Source organism: Cryptotermes secundus, unplaced genomic scaffold, assembly GCF_002891405.2.
Source record: "Cryptotermes secundus unplaced genomic scaffold, Csec_1.0 scaffold1350, whole genome shotgun sequence".
In the NCBI taxonomy this organism is placed as follows: domain Eukaryota; kingdom Metazoa; phylum Arthropoda; class Insecta; order Blattodea; family Kalotermitidae; genus Cryptotermes; species Cryptotermes secundus.
Window position 1 is genome coordinate 65,462 of NW_019739242.1, and position 25,565 is coordinate 91,026.

Consider the following 25,565-nt stretch of genomic DNA (forward strand, 5'->3'; position numbering starts at 1 on the left):
TATTCCTAACATTAGAAAACAGTAAGTAATCACAGGGAATGTGTTATGACTCTGATTGTTTTAGGCTATGGTCTTGTGGTTATGATACTGAAGTCTGCCAGGTGGCCATTTGTGTTTCAGAGAAACACTCTGCCAACCTGAAGATGGATGTTTCATTTCGCCCTAAAACATTGGTATTGACCTACCAGACTACATGTGTTATAACCCAGTAAATCATAATGTAAATCTCAATTGCCATGAAAACTTCCCAACTTCGGTCTTCAGCCAGTTGGTGCACTTTTATGTGTGCGGATTTAAACTTTTGGCGTGAATGTGTCATTTCCTTTCAGCTGGTTGTATCAGCACATATCATAAAATATAAATATTACCATTACTGGAAGTGTTTGCCACAAACTCGAAAAAAAAGTTATAAATTTATTTCTGTGGTTTGATAGTATTACCAGTGCAGTTACCTAAGTGGGTGCAGATGAAATGAACAAGTTGAAGGTAAAGGGATGTGATAAACCTGGGTAACATTAAGGAATTGCATTTGAACTGCTGAAGAATGGAACAGCACTCTTACAGAACATTGCAAGTAAGAGACTGGTTACACATGTTTGGTTAGGTAAGATTTGTATCTGTGGGAGAGCCAAAATATGCAGGAAACACTAGAATTGAGGGAAGAAATATGGTGAAAGTGACCTGTTTATTTGGATATGAAACAATTCATACATAAGGATACCATGTATGTATTATATTTTTACTGGTATATTGTACTTGCAAGTGTCAGTCACGGTGGCCATGCAGTCTAAGACATGAACTGTCTTTGCTGGCTTGAATGCTGGGATCATGGGTTCGAATCCTGCTCAAGGCATGGATGTTTGTCTTCATTTACTCTGTGAAGGTAGTGACCTTGCGATTGTCTGATCCCCCATCCAAGGAGTCCTACCAGTTCTAGGATTAAGAAACTGAAGAGAAACAGAGTGATACATGGTTGCCCTATGCTCCAGAGTGGGAGCAACAGGAAACAGAGAGTGAAAGGGAGAGTACTTGCAAATGAGGAGAGGTATGTAGGTTTTGTGAGGCTTACGTAGGTAGTTAAAGTGGAGAAAAAATTGTCAGTAACAGAGATATCCATAGATACAAAACAAGCTTCAGAGGCCTCAGCTTCAGCTGAATCTGGGAAGCAGACTTATCACCTGACTAAATCCTAAATTAACAGAGGCAAAGTGACATTAATAAAGAGGTCTTTGAGTGCAGACAAGAATGGAGAGGTATGCTACAAACACAAGTGAAGAAAGGGAGTCGATATTGTGCCTTATTTTTAAAAGAGGCGATGCAGAGAAAATGACATGAATGGAGCACTGAAAGGAAGCAGCAATCTGACCTGCCGATGCATGGTACCGTCTTCTTCAGGACTGTTTTCTGAGAAATTGACACTGCATGGAACAGTACCTGTCTTTCAGACAAGACTGAGTGCAGTGTTGAGTTTGAAGAATCATGCTGTGATTTTGTGATTTTGCACAGAGGCATGGATTGAGGACAAGTTGTGATCAAGTTCTGTGTTTCAATTAACAGTCCTGTTTAGGACAGTTTCAGAAACTTTATGAACCAGTAGTTACACAACAACGTTGCCACACATATTGGAAGACTGCTGTGGATACAGCGTGAATGTTTTTATGTTGTATAGTTTAATTTCTTTTGTATGTTGATACAGATTTGTTCACACTTTTGTTGAATTAGAAGAAGTGTACTCAAATTGAGTGCCTAATTTCCAGTATGAACAGTTTATTTTTAATAAGGTGTTAATTATCTTTATTGCATATGTAAATGACCCTTTTATTCCTTCTGCATTTCCTTTCCATTGATGTGTGTATCTTCTTTCCACAGCACCACTTCTATACAGACGTGACAAGAGACGGACCGGACAGAAGAAAAGACCCAACAGAGGAACAAACCAATGACTCCCATGTTTAGTGTATGACAGTGCGCTTCGCACAATTGCTACCAACTTGACAGGAAAAACACTGAGCTCATGGGATAGAAATTAGCCTGTTTAATGACTTTTGGTGGTTTGGGTTAAACTTTTTATGTAGGTATGAGACAGTCTGACATGTCAGGACAGAGCGTATGAAACATATGTATCTTATTGTATGACTTCTCAGTGACACACTTTGTTGTACATGTTCACTGCCTGTGTTGTGTTTGTTACATTGACTGAGGCGTGGATCATTTCTGGTGTGGACTAAGGGCACTGCATGTTGTGTTTATGAGGCTTGTACAGAATACATCTGCCTGACAGTTACAATGATGTGAGAGAGACTGCTATTCATCTTATTATTATGTTTATGGCCACAGTTTTATTGTTAGGATGAGACTTAGGGTTGTGGGCTGGTCATGCATTGAGGAGTAAACTCTTTGGCTTTGCACTGCCTTCCAGCAGTATGTCCAAAATTTCTCCAGGGTTTCTGTATCAGAATGAAAGAAGAAGACTATTATTACAAACTTTATACTGTTAAAGCACAATACATTCAACAGTTGTGTGCTACCAATTACTTTGGTCTTGAAATTGTGATGCAAACCGTGAACAGTACACAGCCCCCACCCATCACCCTAATGATTTGGAACTCAAATTAGTCTGTAGTTATCTTTTCTGAGCATTATTTCTACCATCCTATCATCAGAGATAAATGAAAGAGGGTTCTTTCAGCTTTGCCAGAAGGATAAATGCTGAAAAGATCTGGATTGTTTGAGACATGTTTGTGCTTTCTGATATTGTGAACATGTTGCTGTCGGTCAAGTAAGATCATGAGAAATTTGAATTTTCCTAAACAGTGTTCTGCTTAGATGGTAAGCTTAAATTTAATAATTATATTCATAGTTTTTATATCTAACATGTTCTTTTTGTAAGCTTTATGCTGTGAAGATGCGTATGAGAATGGAGGTAGAACTTCACACATATTTCACATGGTGCTTGTTGGAACTAAGTGATAGCTTCATGCTTCCGTATGGAAAGAGCCCAGTTGTACTGGAGGCTGGGTGAACCCCAGGACCATGTTGAACATTTAGAAAAGGTGGAAACTATTGGTCAGATATTGCAGTATTTCTGAGCTGTACCTTTGAATGAAAATCAAAAGTTGGTATTTTGGAGAGCACTTTTCTTTTTTTGGGAGGGGGCCAGTTTTCTCTTTTACTACCATGGTTCTTTAAAAAAAATTACCATTATGAATTATGTAGACTCTGTCTTCTTCTCTGAATGTAGCAGAAATACTGATAGATTTGTTAGCCTTTGGATTTTCAGCTATACATTTGAAGGATACATTTTCTTCTTTCCTATGCAAAATTGCAGTTGTATTATGCTGACGTCAGAAGAACAGAAAGAGAAGAGGAGTAGGGTAGAGAAATTGTATGAAATGTTCTGGACATTACTGGCATTGCTTCTAGGCATTCAAAGCACTCTGCAGTGAATATTTTGACAACTGATATCCCTGGTCTTCAAAAGAATAAGACTGGAAGGAACTCCGTGGCTCATGTGAAGCTTAGTATGAGTTTGACACTGTGAATGAAATGTGTAGTACAGAACCATGATTTTACTTTCTTCATTCGAGAACAAATTCCATTCTTCATGTATGAGATGTGTACTATTTTGAACACCTGCCATGTATTGCTGTGTGGAGCTAGTGGTTTCTAAACAGGTAAATTTTGGACTAATTTTGTAAATTGTATTTAATTGCACATGTTTAGGTATAAATTATTAATTTATGTATGTGGGGGAGGGGGATAAATAAACCCTGAAATTTTTACATGCTCCCTCCATTTTTAGGGTTCAAATGGCTGGATGGTGTTTCCATATTTTTGTTTCGAAACAACCACAAGAGGTAAAAGTGAGTTCATTATCCCATCAGAGCCAAGAGTGTCAGTGGGCAGGGAATTATCCAGTATTAAGAATTAAGGAGGACTCTAGCAGACACAGTGATTGTTTCAGTGACATAGGAATTTGCAAAAGTACTCCTTTGGAATCATGCTAAAGGAAGAAGACAGCAAGGTCTTCCAAGAAATCCACTTGCTCCCACCTACATCTGTGCAGGCCACTTTTGTCACATTCTGTAGCAGTGCATGCTCTTTCACTGCCCTGTATAGCCAGCACTTTTTGACTGTCAAAATTATATGTTGGAGTTCTGCCTCATTCATGTATATTCAGTGACACTGCTTGTGCAACTTCATTGTGTCCGTAGTTTATTCTGAAAGTTTAAAATATAGCACCTATGATTTCTCTATTAAATGTTGTGAAAGGACCATAGTTGAGGTTCTCTATTTTCCTCAGAATTAAGCCAGAGTTCATTTTCAGAATGCTAATAAACCACTCAGAATTACTGGGTTATTGGACTTTGTCCATTATCTGATATTCTGAAAACACCAAAGAACACAAGTCGAAAACCCAAGTGTCATACATCATCGTCAGAACTCTTTAGAATCTGCTAATAAACTGGTCTTTAGTCTTTACCTGCCATCCCACTTTCCTGAAAATTGAGTATTTTCTGTTCCCCACATATTTGAGCAGCAAACCGGAAAATATGATTTCCTCTTAAGTCCCTCTTCAGTTTGTTGTCAATAGATGGTTCTTTCGTTGAGTTATTTTCAGTACCTGCAGGTAATACTGCACTCTGTCCAAGTTTCTTAACACATTCCCTTCTGTGTGGTTTAATGAGGTATGGTGCCTATGAACGAACTATGTTTGCATACATCTTTTGTTTTTAATAAAAATCATACCTTTGGAACAGAAATGGGTAAACTTGTGTGTGAAAGACAATATGTACAATTAGTGTAGGGAAATAAAAGCTAGCAATTTATTTAAAAAACTTGAACAAAAATTATAATGTGAGTATTATATCACAAGGGGTACACAGTAGTGTAGTTGGATGAGGCACTATGCTACAAGCCGGAAGGTCGTGGGTTCAAGTCCCAGTGAGGTCACTGGATTTTCTTCAGTTGACCTAATCCTTCCAGTCGCACTATGGCCCTAGGGTCAACTCAGCCTCTAACAGAAGTGAGTACCAGGAATTTTCCTGGGGGGTAAAGTGAGGGCGCCATGTAAGGCTGACAACCTTACCACCATCTTTGAGCTGATTGTCTAGATAATGTGGGACCCTCAATGCCTCACAACCCTATGGGCCTCTGAGGCCTGTTACAGGGATCGCTTTACCTTGTTTTTTTTTATTATATCACATAATTACATTGCAGCTCATTGTATTATTCTCTTTCCAAACTTCATGGAAGCATTTCCTTTCATGGAGAGAAACATTATATGATACTTGCTTGTATCTGGTTTCTCCTGTCATCCTACTTTCTTTCTTCTCTGTTCTTGATCATACCTTACATTAGTAGAGTATTTCTTGTATGGAAAATTGCCTACAGCTGTAGTCCTTCATTGGGTTGTGGGTGGGGGGGGCAGGATCATGTTTATCATCAAAGTAATCATTATGAGAAGCAACATTGCTGCAGCTGCTGCTGCTGCCACTGCCACCACAACCACCACCTTGTGGTTCTTCTGTTAGTTTCTTAGCTGCCTTCAAAAGAAAGCGTCTCTATATCTGTTCTATCTGAATTTGACATTTTACACACCACACATGTTTTACACAGGCCCACATTACAGTGTATATTAAAGACTTTTTTTTGTCCACTTAATCTTCTCATGAAGGGGCAGTAAGCTAGATCTGCTTAATTTGCATCCAGTTATGTTTGTTATACTCCTAAATAATTTGAGGTCTTACCTCTGTGCCAGTGTTCTCCAGCTTATTAAAATGAATTGATGATATGATTACATTCACCACATTTTCAGAGTTCCAGTAGTCAGTCCCCCCCCCCCAGCTTGGTAGCTGACTGCTGTAAGCCTTAAGTACACTTCTTTTCCTCCCTCCCCTCCCATCCCCTGTTGGCTGCACATATTCTACTTTGTTTGCCAGAAAACTACAGGGCACTGCAACACTTTTATAGTAAATGCTCATATATGCTTGGTCTTCTCACAGTTCTAAAGTAATACCTGTTCATTTCCTGCCTACATCTATGGTGTAGTAGGATCTTATGGGTGTAGCCTGTTGAGGCTTTGCAAACCATGAGCAGAAATATGCTTTACTTAACCAGTTTGCATGGGTTGTATGATCTGAACACAATCCTGCCTCCCTATGGAACTTTTTTTTTACTGCTAGTGGGGTGGGACTAAGTCTCTTGTACTGCGGCCACTTCTGGCCTATTACTAACCGCTTGAGCTATGGCACGGCCTTATGGAACCATTACTTTGTTCAGTGGTGAATTTTTATTTCGTTTATACACATGTTGTATTGCTACTAATGTCATATCTGATACAGGCTGAACCTTCTACAGATGTTCTATTGTTACAGCAGGATGATTTTTATTGTCACTGAAATGCAAGTGCGTTAGTATTTGCATGAAACAGTTCCTTCTCATTGTATAGGAAAGACTGAAGTATGTTGCAGTTTGTCAGTATTCCAGTACATTGGTAGCTCTCAGTTTTTTATATGGCCTGTTAAATTCCGAAGACTTGAAAAACTGATTGAGTTCTGTCATAGAAATATCTTACCATTTCAGGTTTTTGGTTGACATTCCTGTGTCTTGCATGTGGTGGTGTGTCAGTTCCTCATAAAGATTGAATAGGAGTAATTTATAACAAAATTGTGATGCAAAATGCCGTGAATCTATAGAATCTCGCAGTTACATGAACTCCTGCATCACTTGTACATTGCTCTGTGTCGGGTGCATTGTCTGAATTAGGTTCTGAATGCATGTTGTAAGTCACAGCACTGCTCCCTCTTCTCTCATGGTCACTCTCACTATCAACATTTATATCATCTACTGTAGCTGGGTCTTGATTTTGTGAGGCTGGTGGTTGTGATAGGATCAGCTTGATGTAGATTGTACACGTTTCTTTCTTTTGGGTGATAGAGGATCATGATCACCATCATCATCCAATTGTGTCACAGGAAGTCATTATTATACCTGTGTTGCTGTTTGGTTGCTTGTTCAGTGTGTCATAATTAGATGTCACATCACTGTCATTACCAATTCTAGGCTACTAACGTCTGAGTCAATTGATTTCCACTCTTTGTTTCTCTTTGTGATCATTTTTCTTGTCATCAGCAGAAACACAGAAATAAAATCCAGGCATGCATTTGAATATTTTCCATACTTTTCTGTCGTATTTAGGCAGAACTGCTGAAATATATAGTCTGCACAGAGTAATAAAATGAAGAAAGATAATCACCAACACTTTTCATTCAGAAATTCAAAGGAAAATAAACACTGAAGGACTGCACTTATCACTCCCTGTAATTCATGGAACTAGGCTGTGTTGAGGGAGGGATGATCCTGGTAATTGTCTGGTCCAGGTGGAAATTTGTTAACAGGATATCTCTCAATGAACCAGTCCCAAAGTTTTCTTCTGGCAGTCCCAGTCTTTATAAAGGAATGTCAAGAGATTCTATTGACCATTGTGCTCCGATACCTTTGCATATTTTTCCTGTGACAGGTAAAGAATACTATTAGATTTTAAAAGATAAAGTGAGACCAACATTTTGAACCAGAAATTTAATAGGACAGTAGAAGGAAAGTAAGTAACAGGAAGAGTACCGGGAAAGTTCATAGCTAGGAGAACAGCAATGAATTAGAATGACTATGTTGTACTTAAGCTTAGTAATAACAATATGGCTTTCCCTTTCCTCACTCAAAACTTGATATAAAACATAATAAGACAGGTGGTGTCATAACCCAGTTGACATTGGTAGTATACCCAAAATGGAATGTTCCAGATTATTGCAGCGTGATAAGGAATTAAACATGTAAGCCTTCTAATATCTCTGCCAGAAAGAACAGTAAATACGAGTATAATATCCAGCACTGCAGAAATGTTCATAGCATCAGATGAGTATTGCAACATTGGCACTTACTTACCTTCAGAGAACATGGACATTCATTTGTCACAAAATGGAGGTAGCAGCTGTCATACAGTAACCTTATACTATAAGTGTGATGATGACAGTAGTAACAGGTGGATGTGCTGCAGTGTTCACAGCAACTACTCTGTGGCAAACTCTCTTGCATAGTTTGTAACTGCTTTTCTGTAGTGATTAGTGGTGGTTTCCACCTGAAATTTATTTTCTCTTTTCATCCCACATGTCAAACATTTTATTTATCTAAATTAGGTTGCCTCCCAAAACTGAAAAAGTAAAAAATAAAATTATGGATAGTATGTCATTGTACTGTGTTGTCACTTGTAACTGATAATTATCTGCCTGTTTTCAAAACTACAGAATTGTATGTTATCAGAATTTAGTAAGACAGTGCGATCTAAGGAGTCTGCTTTATGGTGTGCCAGTCCCACAGTCCTTGCAGCACAGATATATCTACAACTTTTCACACACACATAACTGCTGAATTCTGTTAAATGTGATAAATTACTAACTGTAGATATAGGTATCTTTGGTGGGTTAGTTCATGTGATAGGTGGATGAATAGTGTAAAGAAGAATTTTAATTACCGGCAGTATATTTTGATGCATTTAAGTGGGAAATCTTTTCTTACTAGATGTTCTTCATAAGCATGTTCTTGTATATAAGGGCTGTTACATGAAGTTGTATGAAGCAGAAAACGCTATTCTCATTGAACCAGCTGACAGATGTGTTGTCTGTAAAAGCAGATGGTCATAAATATTACTTCAGAAGCCTAGAAGGTCCACAAAGTTTGTTGATTGTAAGTATATGTAAAGAAAGGGTTGGTAATTGTCCCAAATTCTCAGCTACATGCTTTGATTTGGAAGGGGGGGGGCAGGTGTAGATTTTCTGTGGATGCATCAAAGCTTACTATCTGCAAAAGCAGAGAGTTTGGAATGTGGGGAATACCAGGCTCTATCATGTCAGGCTGGTCATCATTCACATAGGCATCCATTTCCTCAGTGTTCCCAGGTTGGAAGTGGATTTTATCACCTTGTTAGGTTGGCATTGACACATACATATATTTTCTCACCTCCTGTCTCCTCTGGATATATATGGGTAACATAAGAATACTGGTCTCCAGTTTCCAGGTCTGTGAACCTGTTAAATCTCTTTGGAATAAGGAAGAATTGCCACAGCATCACAGCAGTGGGAGGAATGTATTATTGTACCAATTTATGAAAGGGTGATAAACATGTCTGTAATAATTATCAAGGAACATTAATGTTATTAACTACATACAAAATTTTATCCAACACTTTTCTCTCAAAATTGACTACATACATAGGCAGAGAATTGTTAGGTTTCATCAGTAAGTATGGATTTTGACATAATACATCAACTGCTGATCAGATATTGAGCTATTGTGTATTTGTCAGATACTGAAGAAAATATGGAAGTACATTGATGCAGTTCATCAGCTATTTGTGGACTTAAATAGTACTTATATTAAGAGAGAAGTAGTTTTTATGTAAAGTTGGTTATTTAGTGACACTTTTCAGTATCAAGACCATCTTGCATTGAGAGAGAAATAATGTACAAGATTTTTGATATACCCATGAAACTAGTTAGGCTAATTAAAATATGTTTAAATGAAACTTACAGCAAAGTGTGTATAGGCAGACATTTGCCTGTTGCATTTTATGTTCAGAATATTTTGAAGCAAGAAGGTGCTTTATCAGCTGTGCTTTAAAATGTGCCATGAGGAAGGTCCATGTAGTTCAAGCTGAATTGAAATTGAATGTGACGCATCCGCTTCTGATCTGTGTTGATGTTGTTAATGTTTTCAAAATATATGAAATAGACACTAATAAGATTAGTCTAGAAGCATCACCAAAATGAAGGACAAAATCGTGATTAATAATTATCTAATTAACTCTTAAAATTTGGGAATGACAGAAACATAATGAAATTGTATTTGTGAATAAGTTAAGAGCAGCTTGGGAAATGCTTGCCACACTTCATTTCAGAATCTTTCGAATTTCCATGTGTTATCTAGAAATATAAAGGTTAAAATATGCAAAACTATTACCTTTGTCTACGGATTCACAGCATGGTGTCTCACATAAAAGGAAAACACATATGTAGATGTTAGGCTGAGGATGTGGTCCAGATTTATCTGGCACAGGATAGAAACCAGAGGCAGGTTCTTGTGAACATGGTAATGAACCTTTGGTTTCCATATAAGGCAGGAAATTTCTTGACTTCTTAAGAATGACTTTGTGGAATATAATGCTGCATGTGTGTTAGTATGTTAGTAATGGAGCAGTCATCAAAGTCTGTTGCTTTCCTCTGCATCTAATTTAGTGGAAATATTTCATGAAGATACTGAATACATATTGCCAGGATTACTGAGCACTGAAGCTTGTGTTGTCATATTTAGCTTAATTGTGTTATTATAATAAAATATTATCTTGAAATTATATGATTTTCTTCTAATTTAGTGTCAGTGTTTTGTTTTCTCTCTGTTGTCATGATGCAGGCTTTTCTGTACTGCGATTCTGTATGTAGTATGTGGCTCCTGTAGTTATATAAAATAAATTTTGAATAGTAGTATGTTGCCAGACATCCTGCAACTAGTGAAGGGATACTGGTGGTGTGAGGATTCCTTTGTTGTGGATTGGTACCACAAAATGACATGTACTAATTAAAACTGAAAAGGGTAGTGTGGCTTTTTATAATTATGCCTTTTGTCTATCTAAATCCAAGTTGAAAACAATGTTATTTCTCCAAATTTCATCCACACACTAAGGAAAGAAATTTCCTTTGCAATAACTAATGTGTTTGCCGAATTTTCATCACATGATATAACATTTCAGATGTTGACTTCTGTATTCATTTGCCCAATTTACAGAGAAGAGTGATTTTCCTTTTTTTATCATCTTTATTATGATACCTTGTTGTCTGCTAGGTTGATACCAGTGTTTCAGATGAAGCAGTATGCCCCTCCAAATCATTGGTGAGGTCCTGCCAGACTGTTTAAGTATTATAACCCAGAAGAATATAATATGAATATGATCCCAAATCTCATGAGATATTTTCTGTTCTCAGTTTCTTTTTTTTTTTTTTTTTTTTTTTTTTTTTATTTAGAGGACGAGGAAGGAAATGGTCGTGGAATATTTCAATGAACANTATTTTGTCCCTTGAAGGTAATTTTCAGAGATATTTGTGAACAGCTATTTGCAATTTATCTAAAACAAATATATTCATTTAAAAATAGTTGGTCACTGTTGCATTGTAGGTTAACAAACATAAATGCCAGATTGGAGGTGAATGAAAGAAAAGCGTGAAGTTAAGGGTTTTTTTTTTTTCACTTTGGAACATTTCATAATTACCTGGAATACAGATAACTGAACCATCACATTTGTGTATGCTGCTGTCTGTTATTTATCCCTAGCACAGTGAGTGGTGTTCACTGTGAAAATCATATAATTGAAATCCATTTCATAGTCCATAAATTGTGCTCCTGTCTTTAATTAAAGAAATTGTACTATATAGACTTAAATTTTATGATCTATTGAATCCATTCTGTTGTATTAATATTCTTTGTAAACCTGTATAGCCCTTAAATAAAATATCCTGCATTATATATATTAGGTGGCCCTGTGAAAAGTCACAGCATGATTGTTTCCAAGTCCATCCAACATTATCCATCACTTTTAATATTATGATAATATGTAACACTTTGCATGTTCATCTGCATCTGGTTCCTTATTGAATTTGAGTAGTTTCCTTTATTTTTCTGCGTATTGATCAAGGATGAAGGGTTGCTTCAGCTGTAGGAAAGTTAGGGGAATGTATGAGTCGTGAAAGCTTGGAGCACTCCACACTTAAAAATGTTAAGAAACAAAAATCTTATTAGAAAATGAAGCTGATATTTTTGTGAAGTCAGCACCAAACATTGTGCCCAGAGCACACTATGTGGTCTGCATAAAAGTCATTCATATGACGCTCTTTCTTCTTTAGTTTTAATTTAGAGAATATGGATGTCACTTAACCCGTTGCCGTGGTTCGTCGTATATGTTTCGTCAGGGATTTAAATCGTCTGGGGGGGTTCGGCGTGTATGTTTCGTCCAGCTGCACACCTATGTTATAACGCCCATAATAATTGATGGTTTTGCTGTAGATTGTTAGATTTTTCGCTGGCCTGTTGTCACAAGAACAGAGTATACTAAGCCAACGAGTTTAGCTGAGATAAGTCATTGTTACATATGCCTGTCTTGCAGCAAAGTTCCTGTGGCTCTTGCTAGCGGTTTCACCGCTATGAATGTCGTTTATTCTTTGCTACGAAGTTATAAACAGGAGAGACGTGATGTGATGTGTTTATAATATGATATTGCCCCGAGCTGGCCACACTGACACACTCAAATGGCATTCTTAGAAGAGGGTTGTCCAAAATTTTATTCTTGTAAAATCGATTGCTTTCGCACAGTACATAGCACCCATTTCTTAGAAAAACGCCACAATTTAAGGCAGAACACTGTGGTCACCCCCTGAGACGATACGGATGTGTGTGGGGGAGGGAAAAGTACTCATTATCGCTCCAGTTGACGCCATTTTATCGTACTGACCTTGGTGGTCGTTTCGAGGGATGACCATAAATATTTTTTTTGAGCCAGCTAAGCTCTGCTTTCGTTCTCTATATGCCAGCCAGTTCTTATAATAAATTCATGAATTCTGTGGTCACCCCTACGACATCTGGGGAGCCGAAAAGGTTGGAATCTGAAACGCAGAAGCACCAAACCCTTCTTATGATAACACAAAGGTTGAATTTACTGCAGCTAATCTGTCAAAATATACGACTCACGGAGGGACATTTCCACTTGTATTCCCCCCACGGGGAAGAAGGCAGGGCCGCACAGAAGTGTGGTTAGAAAAAAGAAAGCAAAAGTAAAGATACGCAGTATTGGTTTGGTGATTTGAGCCAGCGCTGTGTTTAGACTAATGCTTCAAGGCGTCACCTGCTTACATAGCCGAGATACCGGGTGCTCATATTATAAGGCAAGGTTATAAAACCATCTTTTAAGATCATTTTAGTGAAAGTTTCATCCTTCAAAGCGTACCATTCACTGCTCAAATACTAAACAACCTGCTTCCATTGAAGATATAAAGGGGGTTCATATTATAAGGTAAGGTTATAAAACCACCTTTTAAGATCATTTTAGTGAAAGTTTCATGTTCCTATCTCATAGAATTTAAGAACAATGATGAATAAATAATTTTCGAGCAAAATTTAAATGGCCGGCTGAATATATTACCGCAGGAGCCGCGGAATTTAAATGACCACGTCAAAGGGTTAAAATTATTGACTTCACACATGGTGAGGTCATCAGTGACGATGCTAGAGAATGAGTGAGTGTGTGCCATATGTTGCTGTCTGTAATGCATCTAGTTCTTTTAATGTTGATTGATGATGAAACAAGTGACATGACATATATATTAGGTTCAGTGCTTGATACAGATTTGTATTCAGTAGTATCAGTTGTGTATGACTGACTAAGCAGTTGAGTCTGACTTTGAGCACCTGTGTATAAGTTTGCAGGGATGGCAGTGGCTATTTAGGGAAACTTTATGATTTGTCTTCATGAATTTAAACTTGTGTCTATATTTTTATATTAACATGAAACTGCATTCATTCAGAGAGCATTCTTGTGCTTAGACTGAGACCGGTCATGTACACTTTCCCTGAAATTACTCTGTGCAGCAGTAGAATTTCAGATGACTTTAGACATATAAGAGGTGGCACACAGAAGGGAAATTTGTAACCAGCCTACATAACATGTAATAGTGAATCATCATCTATACTCTTTTATTCCTTTGAAGGAGAAACTAATCCTTGAGCAGGAGTATACAGATTATTGCCTAGTACCTTCATCTTTCACATATTGAAGTTTTTTGGACATTTGGTAGGATTCCTTGGATAGGAGTTGAGGCCAGAGTAAGGCCTTTACTTGTACAGAACAAGACATAGGAAAATATAGACATACATACATGTCCCAGACAGGGTTAGAACCTAGAATCCCAATATTAAAGTCATCCAGGACCATTTGCACTGTAGACTGTGTGGCCACTATAATCATTAGCAGTTAATTTCTTTTATCCTGTTTAATTGATTTATATGTGCAACATTGCTTTATTCTTACTGAAGTCTAAGTCATGTTAGATATTTGTAGGTATGTGTATACAATTCACAAGTTTTTTTTATATATGTATTCAGTTTAATTTAGGATGTTGAATCTCTTGTTTATAACAGTAAAAGTATGAACATTACAGAAGGAAAAAGTCCCATGTATGTATGGATTTTGCTGAAAAAATTTGTTAATTAATAGTTCGAGGTTTCTTGATCCATCATTGTGATACTATGTACAGGCATACCTCAGAGATATTGCAGGTTCGGTACCAGATCACCGCAGTAAAGCGATTCACAAATTTATTGGTTTCCCAGTGCATGTAAAAGTTATGTTTACACTATATTGTAGTCTGTTAAGTGTGCAGTAGTATTATGTCTAAAAAAATGCAATTTACATGCCTTAATTAAAAATACTTTATTGTTAAAAATGCTAACTATCATCTGAGTTTTCAGTGACTTGTAATCTTTTTTACTGGTGGCAGTTCTTGCCTCAATGTTGATGGCTGCTGATTGAGCAGGGTGGTGGTTGCTGAAGGTTGGGGTGGCTGCAGCAATTTAGTAAAATGAGACAGCAGTGAAGTTTACCAAATCGATTGACTCTTCCTTTCATGAAAGACTTCCCTGTGACATGCAATGCTGTTTGATTGCATTTTAACCACAATAGAACTTCTTTCAAAACTGGAGTCAGTCCTCTAAAACCCTGCCATTGCTTTATCAACTAAGTTTATGTAATATTCTAAATCCTTTGTTGTCATTTCAACAGTGTTCACAACATCTTCACCAGGAGTAGATTCCATCTCAAGAAACAGCTTTCTTTGCTCGTCCATAAGAAGCAATTCCTCATCCATTAAAGTTTTATCTTGAGATTGCAAAAATTCAGTCATATCATCAGGCTCCACTCCTAATTTTAGCTCTCTTGTTATTTCACCACATCTGCAGTTATTTCCTTCACAGAAGTCTTGAACCCCTCAAAGTCATCTATGGCAGCTATAGCCGTACAAAATGTATTTCTTAAATATAAGACTTGAAAGTCAAAATTACACCTTGACCTTCAATTTGTAAAAAAATGCAATACATGCAAAACACAATAAAACTTGGTATGCCTGTATCTAGAAATTGTTAGCTGTTGGCTCAAGGCTTTATGCCATGACATTATTTTAAGCATATGAAGTAAAACTTCATCAGTGGTAAAGGTAAAGCCCCTGTGCCAAACTATTTGAGCACTAACACCATGAAGGCATATGGGGGAGTGGATGTATAGATTCATCAGTTATTGCCATAATATGTAAGAGTATATTTAGAATTTGAATGATGACATGAAAAGGGAGGGGGGGGTTGCTGTATTAAATGACACCATTAATGTAGTTCCCACTTGAGCAATTCACATTGTTTCATTACAGATTGTAAATTAAAAAGATATGATCATGGAATATACTGTCACATGTTGGGTATGCCACGCGACAAATAACTTCACACACATTTATTCTTACGCACTCAAATACAAATGGTATCACTTCAACTGCATTCTGCGGTGGCTGTCTTCCAACTGTTTTTGACCGTGGTAGGATCTCAACTGTCCTCGATCACAGTTATCCCAAGACTGTCTTGGCGAATGCATTACCTTCTCATACCCGCGGCCATTGCTATGCATTGAACCTTCTGTTGTAACCATGGAGACTCCCTGTTAGAATTACAATACTGCTATTGTTACTTCCTACGCAATGGCCCACTGTTATTATGTTACCGTGGAAGTATCTACTCCAAACACGTTACAATACATAAAGCAATTTAGATTCATTTTGTGGCTATCTGAAGCTAATTCTATATGGTATTTGAACCTATAAATTCTTTATATCTGAAACAAAAATCAGTAATTGAATCTGTTCCTTAGACATTCTACATCACTGAAACCAGTTTCCTTATAATCCATTTTAATAATATGTTCCCATCTCTGTTTCTTTTCCAGGAAACTACCCTACATACATACTATAAGCAGTCGTCTGTCCCGTCCAATGTAAATATCCAGCCCATCTTGAGGGGCATTATTTATCTGTCCTGGCATGATTAGATGACATCCATATTGAGCACAATTAAATCACAAACATATGTACGTGATACATTTTTGCAGTACGCATCAAAATTAGAAGAAAAAAATTGAAAATAGATTATAACTCTTTGTATAAAAATTTTCAAACCTTTCGTTATAATATGCGACACTATATTCTTTGCTGATACAAACAAAGTTAATTCCATCCATTTGTCATAAAAAGTTAGTTAAATACAGCATCTTTAAACACAATGCTTAAAATTGTTTAAGCACCCTAACAGGAACGGACATTTAAATACAGAGTAACAATGGGCATTTAAATAAACTCTGGCCAGCTCAAGCTTGCCACCATTTCAGAAGTCCCGCGTTTAAAGGTTAATGAGTGTATGGTATTAACAAAAAATATCATTTTAACCCATCATAATTGAGTTTGTATCTATTTTAATATGTTTTGCAGTTTATGCATTAAGCTCTTTTCATTTTCATAAGATTGTTTACTAAGAGTCTCATATTTAGTGTGATTTCTTTATTTCTTAAAAAATAAAAGGAGGCTTACGAGATGTCCTTGCTGTTTGTGTATCCGTGCCTGTATCTGACTTGAGTCTGTCCACTGGTTTATGAGGTAACGAAGCTGTCTCTGTATCCCCCTCCCATTTTTGTTAGGAGACTTATGAGATCACTTTGCTGTCTCTGTTGTTTTCTTTTTTCTTTTCGTGTTTTTATTTATAATTTTTCCTATTCATATTGCATGTCCTGACCTCATTATCCTTGATTCAGCCATTGATAAAATGCTGTATAAATTGTAATTCCAAAAATAGTTCCCTTATTTTTTTAATTAACCTTAAAATCAGAACTTTTTTGTTTTATTTTGTTTTGCTTTATCTGCTGCTGAATTTGTTATTATTGAAGGATGGAATTGAATGAGTGATTAGATTCATGTTTTGTTCATTATAAGTGTATGACATTTAGAACAGCAGGTTTAATGTGTCCATTTTGTGCTAAGATCATTAGATAATTAATATATCCCCTTATCCCTTCTTAAAATATTTCCTATAACATTATCATGAATTGTGTTGAAGAACAGTCTGAATTTTCATCAGTTACAGCTTTAGAAATAAATATTTAAAAAACCAGTTTACTTTCATGACAGCTACTATAATGCCATTTGAAAACAGTATTTATAGATTTGAGGTTCTCATATCAGTGGTTGTGAAGAGTACTATCTTGTGGAATATAACGTTGTGTACTCCGTTGAAAGTCAACTGATGTTTCGAAGTAATAGTATGATATTTTAGCATCCTGTTGCATTTTTCACTCGGTGCCTATTAATTTTTTACAGTCTCACATGCAACACTGTTCTATAAAACTAATTGACATTAAGTTTTGGAGAACATATCACCTCCATCTTCAGGGTTGAATAAGCTGATCAAGATACCAGCGTGAAAGCAGGTTGCAATCCAAGTAATCAGCTGGCCAGAAATTTCAGGTTATTTAAGAAGTAGGAGGGAAGAGTGGACCTTACTTCCCATTGGCTTGCCATGGGACAGAATGAAACCACTGGATTCTCACACCACCACCGAGTGAACCAATAGGAGATAACAGGAGTTTTGATGGCCCTGAAAAGGGGTGGTTTGTTGGTCTAAAGAGTGTAAGGGTGTGTTTGACAGGGAACCAATGTGTATGGGGAGAGGTCAAGTAATTGAGTCGCAAGCATGCGGTGGTGGATGAGGGAGCAGTGGTAGCAGAAGGAAGCTGGGATATTAGGGTGGAGGCTGGTGAATGCCTGGAGAGGGCATATTTTATGCCCTGATAAGGGTAGTGTGAACAGACCTGCATGGTACCTTGCAGAACCCAGATCTGCTCTCATGTAATGGAGGCTTCCTACAATCTTTCAGGGAGCAAATGAAAGATTTTCATGACTTGCTCAGACAGAAGACAGAAGTATCTGGGTTTGGTGGAGAGGATGGCAGTGCAGTATAGCTGGATGTGGTGCCCCAAGCTCTTCCACGGCTGACATCTAAACAGATATGTCACTTGTGCTCCTTCAACCTTTTGTCAGTCAAATAGCCCATCTGCCCAATGTAGACCTGACCACACTCTCAGGGGATGCTGTATACTCCTGGCATCTTCAGTCTGAGGTCATCCTTGGCTGACTGAAAGAAACCAGATATTTTCCTGGAAGGGGCCCACAGACTTGATGTTGTGCTGAGACAGCACCCTGCTGATGGGGTTGAATATCGACTTGACATAAAGCAGGAAAGTGACTGAGTCTGGCTTTTCGTTGGGCTGGGCAACCCTTAGGGGAGGGTTGAGGGCCCTTTGGCTCTGCCGGTTTGTGTAGCCATTCTGCCTGAAAATGTCTCCCAGGAACACCAATGCCACATGAAGGCTGTCTTGATCACAGAGCTCTGGCTCTGTGTACCAGTGTGGAAAGTATGGAATGCTTGTTGGAAGGGCGGTGGTGAGAGCTGGAATTTAGGTAGAAGTTTGTATGGGTAGATTTATGAATTTTATGGCATATCTCAGAAGGTAGTACTCTGAATAATTTATGTTCTTAGAGTTTAATAATATACATAATGCTTTGTTGTTGGCATTTAATGATTGAAACCAGTTTCATCATTGATTTTGGAGTGCTCACTAGCATGACTGAAAACAGGACAGTTCAGAATCTTCAGAATTCATTAATAAATGCTGGACCAGTACAGAATAGAATCTTGGTAAATTACTTTGACGTCATGAGTCCACAAGTATCATAACTGTAATTCTAACACTTGATTTTCCTTTAAGAGAAAACCAAACTTCTATATTCTGAGTCCAGTCAAGTGCCAGATGAGGACTGAGTTTCTGATGATGTGCTGGCTGGTTGATCCTATGATATACCTCATAGGCAGTGATGGTTGAGTACAGGAGCAAATTGGAATAATGATTGGCAGGGGAAGTAAAGTATTAGAGAAAGCTCTGTCCCATGCCACATCATCGACAAATCCCACTGTAGCGTGTGGCTCCACGAGAAGGAGCTGATGTCTAACTGCTTTAGCTGTGGTGCTGCCTTGATTTTTCTAGTCCTTCGTAAACAGTTTTTGGAATCTTTTGCAAGGCCACGAACCAGTGTTTGAAAACCATTGTTGTGGGTAGATAAGGTTGCTTGTATGTATAGGGCCTTTGCTTTTATTGTGTTAGTGATAAATGCAATTAGAATATGAAAGATACTTTTCCAATACACTTTTGTTGGAATTATTTCAGAAATCCTACAAAATGTAATCCCTTAAACATACTGGCTGGGAGGATCAAAGTTTGCCGCAGACCAAGCGCCAGCAGCTGTTACGGAGTCTGTATGTATTCCACAATGGCAAAACAGGTAGGATGTCTTTGCAGTTTAGGTTGGGGTATGCATCTCATAGGTTACCTCTTGATGGTGTGTTCCATATGCTTCATAACTAAAGAGTTATTACTTTCCAAGGGAAATTTCATTTTGTACCACTGTGTGTGTCATTGTAACTAGAGATTTATTTTAAGTGTAATTTTTATATGTTATTGCTTTTGGGGTTGTTAATTTTCTGTAGTTAAGTTATTAATCTGTGGTCTTCAGAGGTGGAAATGGCTTTTCAGAACTAGGTGGGAGCTCCAAATCAGTAGAACAGCCTGAGGAATTACCAACACATGTTATAAAAGAAATAATTACATTGCAGGTTTAAGACTGAATTTCTGTATGTATTGTTAGAATTGATGGTTATGATTCTTAAGGCACTGAAAATAGTTTTGTTAAGAAAGCTCTTTGCATCTATGTAGACAGCATCCACCTGCATTTATGCCAATTTCCAGCTCTGGTGCTGTTTTTTAATTTTTTTAATTTATTGATCCTTTCAGTAGCCCAGAGTATATAACACTGAGCGACAGGCTTATTGGTGAATAATGAACTGCAAAGGAAGTGGAGGTGGCCTAATTTGAGGTACTGCCCCAACACATGCCTGGAAGGACAAAGGAAGTCATGAAAGACCTCAGGATAGCTGGCCTTAAGGCTGAGATCATGACCTGTGACCTGCTAAATTCAAAGCAAGAGCTCTACCCACATGACTTCAACATTCACTGTATTGAAGCTTTTGATGTCAATTGCTGATTAAACAAAGGGTGCATTGTGCAAGAGATACTCGTACAGTAAAATTCGTTTTTTGTTCAAATGAGAAATATGACTACATGTACAACTTGTTGGAATGCCTCAGAGGAAGAAAACATTGGAAGATCCAGGTGCAGATGGACAAGCAGTATTGAAGTAGAGTAAACTGACTCATAAAGAGATCACTTTCCATTTTTGGTTAAAGAAACAAAACATTTTATGTCAGTGAAAATTAAAATTGTGGTCTTCTTAGTTGTGACATGGCATACTTTCATAAGTGGTTTGAGAGGAGTCTGCTGCCTCCATCTTTAGGGTAGATATCTACAGTCTTAATAGAAATAATGTAAAAACTTCAACCATTGATAGTTAGTTTGTTACAGTTAAAGCAGGCCTCTACAGTGATTGCAAAACCGAAGTCAACTGAATGGAGATAATTGAGACAATCTGAGACATGAAACTAGCAGAGCTTTCAGGAGCTACAAGAGAAATAATGGAAAGACAAAATTAATGAGCATGAAACAAACAGAGCAAAAACTTGAACTTGTGTAGAGCATGAATGAATTTAACAAGATCATGAAAGTATACAGTGTATATTTGACAGCTGCATTCAGCAAAAAGAATTATAAATAATGAAAGCTGTGATGAACTCTTCCTTTATAATTAAAAAAACATTAAAATCATGTGCAATTATTCACTATTAGGTGATGATACTGAAATTGGTGAATGAATGAGTATTAAAACTCGAATGTTTGCTGTTACTATGCATGCTGAAGAAAAATGTATGTAAATTGATGGTATGTGCTTCAAAGTCATAATGTAATACAGCACTACATTAAAGACTCAGCCTGACAGTTCAATACTGTAATCATAACATCCCTTATGTGCAATTATCACAAAAATTGTAAGACTTTCAGGAAAAATGTTTGACCCTGAGGTACCTTATGAAATTGACCTGCAAGAAAAGTTTGCCTTGATGATCCATCTCAGACAATAGACAGAGACATTTAGTTACTGCTTTCATTAACTTCCATCACTCATCCACTAATAGACATAAGTAGATAAACAAACAACACATGCTGAAGAATTACTGTAACTGAGGAGAGCAGAGACTGGTATGAAAGTAGCTGTAAGCCTGAGAGTTGCACTTGTTTGAAAATATAAAACAGGGTCTGGAACAAATGTGCAGTAAAGTGATTATGTATGTATACTCTTCAGTGAGAATGATTATAGTGTAGTTATAATGTAATGCAACTGGGTCTCAGAGCCTAGCAACCTAACCAAAAAATATTCACACCTTTCTGCTACACCCAGTATATGTCAGAGCATACCAATTACAATAAACAGTGAAATGAATAGTAACTCCAAACCTTGTATGCAGAATTACTGGCTTTTTGGACTTTTATTACCTAGAATTCCAGAGGATGGAAAAAACAACGTTTCAGAAACTGGGTCTGTTTCCATCTTCAGATGAGAAAGGAAGACATCTACTCAGTTAAGTTCCTTAAAAAGAGCTAATCTCAATCACCGGACTACTCCAGTCAGATTTACCCAGCGATTTCAACATATAAGACCAGGCTAGTTCAGTGGGAGATAACAAGAAACCATAAAATAAAAATTGTGATAGAGCGCACACATGCGTGGAACTAGGACAGAAAAGGAGGTAGAAATTTGTGTTAGAAACCTAGCTGATAAAAACCAAGTGCATGAGCACCAATTCAAACAAAAATGGGAAGAACTGTGAAGACGTAATATCTACCACTAGTGCCATCTGTAGAGTAACCTGAACACTTGAGAATGGAACGTTATGGAAATGCATGAAGAGTCTGTCATGTCATAGAGATCTCTGTGAGTTAGAAACCTCATTGCTGATGAGGAGTATCCAGATAGGAGAAATGTCCAAACTGGGTTGGCTGATTGGATTGGTTAAGCATGCCATTTGGGCCCATTCTTTATATTTCCTATACCTGCTGCTACTTTCAATTTCCAAAATCCTGGCATCATCCTAGCCTACTCTGTGACCCTCTCCATAGGCATGTTGGGCTAATTTTGATTCTTCGAGAAGACCCTGTTGAGATGGTGCCTATGTTCAAAGAGCTAGAGTTCTCCCTATCTCTCCAATATAGCTTCTTCCACACTCACAGGAAATACTGTAGATGCACTGTGCCGTCTGTTGCGGATCTCTTTCCAGCCTTGTTCTCATGAGTGAATTCCTAAGTGTGTGTTTAGTTCTGAATATAGTCCTGATGTTGTATCGATTCCCTATACATTTGAACTTCTGAGAAACATCCTTCACATATAGGTTGTACACAGAGCCCAGGGGCTTTTGCTCTTTATTCGGACAACTGCTACCCTTGTTGTTAACGACCAAGTCAATGGAACCTTGTGGATAACCGTTGAGCTGGCGATCACTTCTCAGGCTGCTGATTTCTTTAACCAGATCTTGTCCTTGGCATATGGTGGAAGCTCTGGTGTGCAGACTCTGAATCAAACCTTTTTTCACCTACAGCAGTTGGTTAGAGTTGAAGTTGAGGTACCAGCCAGTGTGGGTGGGTCACAACTTACTGGGGCCACAGTGATCGTTTATGTTGTGCCGATTCAAGAGCCAATTCCTCAAAATGCTCCATGAAGATGTTGCTCACAATGGGTAATACGGAGATTCCCACAGCCATGTCATCTTTCTGTTGGAAGAACTTGTTGTCCACTGGTTCTCAGGCAAACTTCCAGCAGCTCCATGATGTCTTCTACCTGCAGGGCAGACCGTACTGCCAGTGTGTCATTGTTATGGAGCTTATTTCTGATGACGTGTAGGGCTTCATTGACTAGAACATTGGTGAAGAGACTGATGATGTCAAAGCTAATGAGGGTATCAGAGGATTGAAGATTAACAGACTTCAACAACTGTACAAAGTGGCCTGAATTCTTAACGAAGGATCCTGATTTTCTAGCAAGAGGATTTAATGGATAAAGCCAGCCAGGGCATAGCAAGGGGAACCAATGGAATTCACTATAGGCCTCAGAGGAATGTCCGGGTTGTGGATCATGGGAAGACCATATAAATGCGGAGGTTTGCTGTGGTGGGAAGTCAGCTTGTGTTTAGGATCAATGGAGAGAGTGCATGCATGCACAAGTGTTTTAAATGCCAGTAGTTTGTTAAATAAAATAATATGCCTTAATTTGATTAGTTTATAATGCAATTTCCAAAGTAACAGTATAAAATATCATACATTATGAAAGTGTTTAAAGATTCTGAAAGAGTTCACCTTTCTCATCTTGATAGCTTCAGATTATAAAATTCACTTCTAGCTTGTGTCATGATCTTTTGACAGTGAAGGGTACCTGACTTAAAACATTGCATTTCCAGTGAAATAATAACAAAGTGATAATACTTGAAGACTTTGAAGAATGCCGTCTTCTGGGATGTGGCACCATGTAGATATTGCGTAAACTGACGTTTTGGAGGAATGTATTGCCTCCATCTTCAGGGTATAAAAATCTGCAAGCAAGGAACCAGCACAAGCAGGTGGCTGCAGACCTCAAATTTTACATTTGATGACTTAATCCTACTGTAGTTGTTTACAAGTTAGCCAGTTAATATAAGGTTAAAAGATAAGGTGACATGTCTGCAGAAGGCCGGAATGGTAAAGCCAGCAGACAGCTGTTGCTAGGGAATGGCTGTGACGCACAACAGTGGAGTAACTGTGGGAAGCAGTGTTTTCTGTGAGGTCCATGCCGATAGCTGTGTCACGCAAAAATAGAACTGCTGGGAGAGGTTTTCTGTGGTGTCTGTGCAGGGGCTGTATAACAAGCAGTGTGCAGTCTAGAAAAGTCTAGATAGAGTCCTGAGATGGTAGTCAGAAGAGTAGGATGTTGGTGTGAGATGGCAACCATCCTATGAGGACATGAGCCTGGAAGCAAAGGAATGTCCAATGTTGGAAGATGTTACGCACAAAATAGTGAAGACAGTGACCGAGAACACTAGTCTGTGTGTGATAGTGATTTATAAAGTGTTGTCACAAGTTGTGTGTTCAAGAGTTAAATAAATCCGTTTACCAATCAAAACACCATCTTTAGTCACACCCTATCACATGACAGTACATATCTGAGCAAATGCGGTAGATAAAAATGTTCATTACCAAATAAATTACCAGTAAACATGTGGGATGTAATGGGAAAGTTGAAAAGGGCTTCCAGTAAGTTTAAATTTAAAATTGCAGTTTATAAATACCCAGGCTCTCAACAACCTCTTGCAACATTTCTCAAATCTCTACCATTTATTTATTCTCATGGCTATATGTATTCATCATTCATTGTTAATCCTCTCACCACAATGAGGCAGAGGATGTGGATATGATATCCTGACTCATTTTCAGGCCTTAATATCAAAAATAAAGAACACAAGGCAGTATCCTTCCATAATAATGATATTGCTGAAACTGATATTGAGAGCCTGCTTAATGGTCATGCTGCAAACAAGAGACTGGTAAAACTTTATTTCATTGAACAAAAATAATAGCAAAAAAACTTTGTTTAATATGCCAACAAGACTGTCAATACATTCGCCTATATTGTCATGACAGCCCTAATTAAAAAGATTAATTTGTTACGCATAGGCAATGAATTCATAAAAATAAATAAATAATAGTTTAATTATATAATTCCTAGTTGCAATAATTGTGTTGAAATTACCAGAAATTGTTCAATAATGTAAATTTTAATATGTGTCATACTTGTTCTAGTATCTTGCATATAGTATTTTATCTGTATATTCTCCCCCATACCGGTGCTGACAATAGCAGTCTCTCACACTGAAAATGCCATTGAAGTCTTAAACAACAAAATATGTTCTTAGCCGATTATAGATTTGTGGAAACACTGGTACCTAAGCTAGATGGCTTTTCTGGACTTTGCCTGAACGTCTTAGAGTTTTATTAGAAGCTGTAAATTTATAGAACCGTATATGTCTGTAACATGCCGTGAAGGCCCGTGGGGTTGTGAGACGTTGAGGGTCCCACATTATTTAAGACAGTCGGCCGAAAGATGGCGGTAAGGTTGTGCTCCAGCCGCGCTTTACTCCCCAGGAAAATTATTTAATTCCTGGTACTTATTTCTGTTAGGGGCTGAGTCGACCCCAGGGCCACAGTGCGGCTGGAAGTAGGAGGTCAATTGAAACAATCCAATTACGTCATCGGGACTTGAACCCGCGACCTTCCGGCTTGTAGCATAGTGCCTCAACCAACTAAGCTACCGCGTGACCCATACAGAAGAAGCGTAAATCCCAATAATTTTTATCGT

General features: G+C 37.8%; 1 protein-coding gene across 6 annotated transcripts in view; it reads left to right on the forward strand.

The window, feature by feature from the left end:
• LOC111871896 (RNA-binding protein 45) overlaps positions 1 to 21,112 on the forward strand; it is a 40,001-nt gene extending 18,889 nt beyond the window's left edge. The window contains exons 11-12 of one of the 6 annotated variants that reach the window (XR_004513828.1): positions 18,055 to 19,517; positions 20,027 to 21,112. The gene's annotated coding sequence lies outside the window, so the exon portion shown is untranslated. Of the gene's footprint in view, positions 1 to 1,869; positions 3,999 to 18,054 lie in introns of those variants that run through there. The other 5 variants (XR_004513827.1, XR_004513829.1, XR_004513830.1 and 2 more) reach the window with 5 other exon arrangements.
• The last annotated feature ends 4,453 nt before the right edge of the window (positions 21,113 to 25,565 follow it).